The sequence below is a fragment of the Tupaia chinensis genome, unplaced genomic scaffold, assembly GCF_000334495.1.
Source record: "Tupaia chinensis unplaced genomic scaffold, TupChi_1.0 Scaffold149807_2, whole genome shotgun sequence".
In the NCBI taxonomy this organism is placed as follows: domain Eukaryota; kingdom Metazoa; phylum Chordata; class Mammalia; order Scandentia; family Tupaiidae; genus Tupaia; species Tupaia belangeri.
This window is the reverse complement of record NW_006209652.1, coordinates 691449-699784: the sequence shown is the minus strand read 5'-3', so window position 1 is coordinate 699784 and position 8336 is coordinate 691449.

Below are 8336 nucleotides of genomic sequence, written 5' to 3'. Positions count from 1 at the left end.
AATAGTGCTGCAATAAACACCGATGTGCCAGCACTTTTCCAATGAAAAAATTCTTCTGTCCTTTTTGTAGATTCCGAGGAGTGGGATTGCTGGATCATATGGTAGTTTTATTTGTAGACTTTTGAGGAATCTCCAAATTGTTCTCCACAGTGGCTGGACCAATTTACATCCCACCAGCAGAGTAAGAGAGGTACCCTTTCACCACACCTCTGCCAACACTTATCATTTTTTTTTTTTTAATCTTAGACATTCTGACTGGATTTAGGTGGTAATACATAAGGAACTCAAGTCGCTGTTTGGAAAAAAAGATGATCAACTCTATTAAAAGATGGGACAAGGAGTTGAAAAAAACACTCTCTAAAGATGACAAATGAATAGCCAAAAGGCATATGAAAAAATGTTCAACATCCCTCATCATAAGGTATATTGGGTTTCACTTTAAAGATAGAAGGCTTTTAATCATGTTAGATAGATAGATATTTCACATATTATAAAACATAAGGATTTTTTCCATGCTGCACTTAAATCCATAATGTAATACATATATACATAAATATATTTACCTATTTGCATCTATATTAACCTATCTATATTAATGGAATTCAGTTCTCTGTGGTGTCAGCTTTTACTAGTTTTTATAGTTATTGCTTCAGCTCTTTTCATCAAATTTCAAAAAATTTGTTCCACACTCTCAGCCTGTGCATGAAACTAAAGAGATGAGGTGTCAATGAGATAGAAGACAAAATGTGTGTCTGATTACAATGACAAGATTGCCTTGTAGTTTCTGATTTAGTAAATGAGACCTTTGTTTCATGAACACGAATTTTGTCTCTTCTGTGCTACAGACCATTAGATAATCTAAAAGAAATGGAAAAAGATACCTACTGTAACTTTTTAGTGTCATAATCCCCATATGATAGTTTATAAATATGATCAGACCCTATCTATTTATCTTATACTTCCTTATATAAATATATGTGTGTATATGTATATATGTGTGTATGTGTGGGTATGGATGTGTGTAGGTCGGTATGTGTATATATATATACACACACACACACACATACTTATATTCAGAATAAAAGGCATATTCAAAATGAAAAGGATGAGGCCAATTGAAAGGACTATGGGTTATTTACATAAAGTATTTATATACTGAAACTTGTGAAATGCTTTCCAGAATACATGGATTTACTAAATTTAAAAATATCCCAAAGAATTTAATAAAAACAAGATAAAAAATCATAAATCTAAAAAGAAAACCAACAAAATAAATTATCTAAATATTGTTCTCCTTTAGTTATAAACAATGAACTCAGCTCATTCAAACATAATTATAGTGCAGTGTTCTAATATTTTAATTCTAAATGAAGAGCACTAAACCCTTTCACATACCAAAAATTACATTTCTTCAAGTTACTACAGAAAGATTGAATTACCAACTGAAATGTCTCATGACTGATCTTTTAAAAAGAAAGCAAAGATGCCTGTCTTGAAACCAAGTAATTTTTTTTTAAAAAAAGGGAAACAATGTTCATTACAAGTTACTGTATTTACTTTCTTCTAGAATTACTACTTTTTGTTCTCCATCTGAGAGCTTGTAGGCTATTTAAATTTGGAATTTGTGATTATACAGAGTATGCTGCAAAAATCAATTGAAGCAAATGAAAATTATACTATTAGTTTTGCTATTTTATCTGTAGTCTAATGAGTTAACTTCATCTAGTCTCTAGGAAACTACTTAGCAACATAGAAGAAACTGCTTATATGTAAGACCATTGGTCATAAAGAGTTAATTTAATCCCCTTGGTGAAGCACTTTACTCCCAGAAAGCTCATTTTCTTCACTCTTGTTCACCATAGGAACAGGCCAATTGATAATAATATATATCTCTGGAACTGCTGAGATGAATAAACATTTCTCCAAATTACTCAAATTAATTTCAGCGGGTTGTAAAATGTTCTACCTATGGATTTTTTCTCATTTTTTAATTCATCTTTTTTCAAATGAGAGATTTCCACAGACAAAACAGTTCTGTTGCACTTGCAAGTCAGAAACTGGAAAAATGTGGGAAGAGAAGGCGTTTAGACATTATGAAATGGGTCATTAAGTATGCACAAATATCTTGGCTACTAGCCTTCAGATACAGTCTCCAGTTTTAAACATTCCTATTTTCAACCTAACTCTCTCTTCACAATAAATGTTAACCAAATACCACGGACTAGTTCTTCCTATTATCTTTGATTTACATAAATATGTTCTTGGTATAAAACTGGTTTTGTAATAATGAAATCCCTTCTATTCCTTATTACCTTTTTTTTTTTTTTTTTTCTTTTTTCAACATTATACAAAGTCTTCAAAAATAATGTTTTATGTCTTTAGAAATGTTCTTCTCTATGGAACTCTAAATATTAAAAATATAACATCTCAGAGACCTTTGTTCTGAAGGAAGAAATGGCAGTTTTCCTTTTACACATGACATGGCTGGTGTAAATATTTTACCATACAGTTTTAGCAACTTAAGTAATTAAATAATCAGAATTGAGAGAGAAAAAAATATACTTTATAAGCAGAACTCTGTAACTACAGTTTAATAGAACAGATTATTTTCTTTAAAGTTTTAAGCTTAAAACTTTAAGATTACTTTTATTTATTTACTTAAAGAAATCTCTTCTCCTCCATTGATTCCTAGGATTTGGGGCATGCATGCACATTCACCCAGCATGAATTTCAAGCCATGGGGATCAGTCATGTGAGAATGCTGTGACTTAATGGCTTTACCATCTGCTGACATCTGTATTATTCTTAAGTCCTGTGGTAGTGACCAAACTAATTGAGATACCAGATAAAAGAGACAACGAGCTTCAGGAGATGAGGAAATCCTTTCATGATTTGAAAGAAGAAATGAACAACTTAAAAAAAGGGTACTAAAAGCGTAGAATAAACATATGGTCAAGATTTCAAATGGTGGGACCAGCAGTTAATGTAATGGCTATGTCGCTGGACTCCCATGTAGTCGACCGCAGTTCACGTCCTGGACCCGGTGGCTTAAACCTCACACTGGGCGCGTGTGCGTGCGTGCGTGCGCAAGATCCCAAGAGGAGAATGGAGGAGAAGGGATTGTGGTGTGGCCATCCCCCCTGGGGGGTGATTTCTCGCTTTCTGTCTCTCTGTCTCTCTCTGTCTGTTTGGCGAGCGCACACGCCCTATAGCTAAAACCTCTCCAAAAAAAAAAAAAATAGAAAAGAATCAAATGGAATTGTTAGGGATGAAGAATGTAATATAGGAATCAAAACCTCCCTCAAAAGTATTAAAAGTAGATTAGATCACACAGAAGACTGAATCTCAAATGTAGAAGACAAAATCTCTGACCTCAAAAAAGCATATCAAAAAGACTGAGGAAACAACCAAAAAAAATCAAGATAATATACGAGAAATACTAGATACCATCAAGCACCCCAACATCTGGATAATTGATATCCCAGAAGAGGAAGATAATAATAAGGGCATTGATAACTTATTTCATGAAATCTTGGAAAAAAAACTTCCCAAATCTAGAGAGGTGTTCAATTATCCAGACCCAAGAAATACATAGGAACCCAAACATAATCAACCCAAGAAGATCCTCTCCAAGGTACATCATAGCCAGATTGTCCAAAACCAGACAAATGTAGGAGGCTGTGCACCAGCGAATATTGCTGGTTTTTCAGAAAGCAAACAATTACACAATGCCAAAAGCCATGATTGGCTTCCCTTCAAAACCTTACCTTCAAAATCATACTCTGATTGGCCACTAGAATCCCTCAGATTTGCATATCTGGCACCTCATGATTGGTCCACAAAACAACCAATCATAACCTACCTTTTACAACCAATCCTAACCCACCTTTTACAACCAATCATGGCCCACCAACATGTGTATAACCACGATCCCTAGCCCACAGTCTCCAGACGACCCTAACGACCCTGAAGAGCTGTGATACTGCGGCAGATGACCCTGAAGAAGGGCCTGAAGAGTTGTGGCACCGCATCATCTCCAGACAACCCCGAAGAGCCTGAAGAATTGCAACACTGCATCGTCTCCAGACAAGTCTGAAGACTCTGAAGAGCTGTGACACCGCATCGTCTCATCTCCGGATGACCCTGAAGAGCTGTGACACTGCGTTGTTCGTCCTGTCTCTCACTCCTTCCCTCAAGAAACCTGTTCGACTGTCCCCTGAGTCGGGACAGACAAAGACAAGATATTAAAATTGGCAAGAGGGAAGCATCAAGTTACTTACAAAGATCATTCACCAGGCTAATATAGGACCTCTTATTGGAAGGAATGCATGCAAGGAAAGAATGGGGAAATACAGTCATAATGTTAAATGAAAAACAATTTCAACCAAGAATATTGTATCTAGCAAGATTATTCTTCATATGGGAAAAAAAGATACAAACATTCTCAGATAAACAAAACCTGAAAGAATTTAACAATTACAGACCAGCTCTTCAAGAGTTTCTGAAGGAAGAAGCTCCTGCTATACCAGGAAAACGAAAAAAGTCAGAAGAACGGTTATAAGAGAACAAAAAACAATTAAGAAAATGGCTCACTTAATGATAGGAATAGGTCTGGAAATATTGATAATAACACTGAATGTTAATAGATTAAATTCTCCAATTAAGAGACTCAAACTGGCTGAAAGGATTAAAAAACAGAAACCCTCTATCTGTTATGCACAAGAAATACACCTTATGGATAAAGACATACATAGAATAAAAGTGAAGGGCTAGAAAAAGATATTCCATGCAAATGGAAACCAAAAAAGGCTGGAAGTGCGATATTGATTTCAGACAAAATAGGCTTCGAGACAAAGACTGTAAGAAGAGACAAAGAAGGGCATTATGTAATAGTAAATGGGCTAACTCAGCAAGAAAACATAACACTTATAAATATCTATGCACCCAATTCAGGAGCACCTAAATTTGTGAAGGAGACTGCTGGAGCTAAAAAGATAAATAAGGTGCAACACTACAATTATTGGGGATCTCAATACCCAATTATTCCCTTTAGACAGATCTTCTAGACAAAAATAAAATAGAGAGATACAGGATCTAAATGATACTATAAATCAAATGGGCTTGATAGACATCTATAGAACTTTCTACTCTAAGACAACAAAATACACATTTTTTTCTTTTCTGGCATGGAAACTTTTCAAAAATTGACCATGTATTAGGACATAAATCAAGCCTTTACAAATTCAAAGGCATAGAAATTATATTCAGCATCTTTTTTCACCATTATGGAATTAAATTTGATATTAATTTCAAGAAACACCCTCAAAAATACACAAACACATAGAAATTAAACAATTTACTTCTTAATAACTTCCTAACTACTGAAGAGATTAAGACAGAAATAAAAAAAATGTATGGAAACAAATGGTAATGAGTACACAAGTTTCCATATTCTACGGGACACCACAAAACCAGTCAGAAGAGGGAAATTCATAGCAATTAGTGCACAGAAAAAGATGAAAAGGCAAGTAGACAACCTATCATTATGCCTCAGGGAATTGGAAAACAACAACAAAAATTTCCAGGTGAAAAGAAATCATAAATATTTGAGCAGAAATAAATGAAATAGAAAATAAATGAACTACACAGAAAATAAATGAAAGTAAAAGTAGGTTCTTTGAAAAGATAAAGAAGATTGACACATCATTAGCTAGACTGATAAGAAGAAAAAAAAGCAGATGAATCAAATACGTGATGAAACAGGCAACATTACAACAGACACAATAGAAATACAAAACATCATTAGAGGATACTATGAACAACTATATGCCAACAAACAAGAGAACATGGAGATGGACAAATTCTTGTATGCAAATAATCTACCAAGATTGAATCAGGAGGACCTAGAAAACCTGAATAGACCCATAACACTCCATGAGATTGAATCAGTAATAAATAACCTCCCAACAAAGAAAAGCCCAGGTCTGGATGGCTTCATTTCTGAATTCTACAAAACTTTTAAGGAAGTGTCAACCCCTATCCTACTCAAATTATTTCTAAAGATCCAAAGTGAAGGAAACCTTCCAAATTCATTTTATGAAACCTCCATTATCCTCATTCCCAAAACAAATATGGACAAGATAAAAAAAAAAAAGAAAAACTACTGAACAATATTTCTGATGAATACAGACACAAGAATTCTCAACAAGATACTTGCAAATTGTATCCAACAACATATAACAAAGATTATTCATCACGACCAGGTAGGTTTATTTCACCGATACAAGGGTGATTCAACATAAGCAAGACCATAAATATAAAACACCATATTAACAGAAAAAAAGATAAAATCCATATGATCATTTCAATTGATGCAGAGAAAGCATTTGATAAAAATAAATAATCATTTCAGGATTAAGACTCTCAGGAAGACTGGTATAGAAGGGTTATTTCTCAACATAATAAAAGCCATCTATGAAAAAACTATAGCTAACATTGTACTGAATGGGAAAAAACTAAAAGCTTTTCCAATAAAAACTAGTGCTAGACAAGGCTGCCCACTTTTTCCACTAGTGTTTAATATAGTGCTGGAAGTCTTATCATTATAATCAGAAAACAGAACAATATAAAAAGCATTCAAATAGGCAAAGAAGAGTTGAGAATATCTCTATTTGCAGATAACATGATGGTATACTTAGAAGACCCAAAGGTTTCCATGAAAAAAATTCTCGAAGTAATAAATGAATACAGTAAACTGACAAGGTACAAAATAAACATCCAAAAGTCCATATACAAACAAGTTGAACAAAGTGGAGCTGAAGAAAGGAATCCCTTTTATCATAACTACAAAAATGTGTAAGATGCTTAGGGATAAATCTCAGGAATTCAAATACATTTATAAGTAAACTATGAAAATCTTAAAAAAGATATTGAAAAGAACATAAAAAAGTGGAAGGATATCCCATGATCCTGAATTGGAAGAATTAACATAATCAAAATGGCAATTCTACCCAAATTAATCTACATATTTAATGCAATTCTAATCAAAATACCAGAGACATTCTTCACAGATCTAGAAAAAACAATCATAGAATTTGTCTGGAATCATAAAAGATCTCGTATTGCCAAAGCAGAAGAGTGGAGTAGGTGGCATATCACTCCCTGACCCCAAAATATGCTCTAAAGCTGTGAAATCAAAACAGCATGGTATTGCCACCAAAACAGACACGAAGATCAATGGAGTAGAGACCCCAGAAATAAACTCCAAAGTTTATAGCCAATTGATTTTTGACAAAAAATAGCAGTCAATCCATTGGGAAAAGGAAAACCTTTATTAGCAAATGATGCTTGAAAAACTGGGTATCCACCTGCAGAAAGATGCAACTGAATCCCCTTATTTCACCATTAACAAAAATTGAATCAAAGTGGATCAAGGATCTGAACCTAAGACCTCAAACTATAAACCTACTGGTGTAAAATACTAAGGAAACTCTGAGAGACATTGGGGTAGGCAAAGACTTCTTAAATACAACTCCCAAAGCACAAGCAATAATCCCTAAAATAGACAAGTGGAACTACATCAGATTAAGGAGTTTCTGCACAGCAAAGGACACAATAACAAGTGTGAACCAACAACCCTCAGAATGGAAGAATATTTTTGTCAAATATGCTCAGAAAAGGGCCTGATAACCAGAATACACAGGGAAGTCAAATGACTTACCAGAAAATAAAATTATTTTTTATTTTATTTTTTTCTAAGTCAAACTGTATCCAGCTTTATTAAAGATACTTTTCATAAACAATCATGGTATTTCAGGCAGGACATGGGCAGACAACTGTTAACAATATACAATAACTTTCAAACTCCCTTCTTCAACGGACTACCAAAATTAGAAATCCACTATGAAACCCAATGAGGTCTTCATTTGATGCTCTGAACAGGGAAATTTTAGAGTGAGAGTTGACATTTCACACTTAGCATGTTGTTTAACAACTTTTCAAGTGCTGACCCTGACTTTTGGGAAATGAAAACGGCAGAATTATCAACCTGAAGATCTCAACAATATAGAAAAGGAAATGCTGCTCTTTTGAAGGATGCCACTTCAATGTCATTAGAAAGTCCAGATTGCCTGATACATTGGTATAACCAATTTTCTGTGGTCAGGTCCTTACAGGTCTCTGGTTTAAGGGAGTTAAGTCTATGCTGAAGGCAGAGAGAGAAAGGACATAAAAGCAAATGTTAAGTTTTCCACACCACAAGGCATCTGTGCCAAGGTGGCTGTGTCAGGGAATCCCTCCTCTTGGGAGCCAAGAGGAAGTCTCTCAAAACTAGAAGG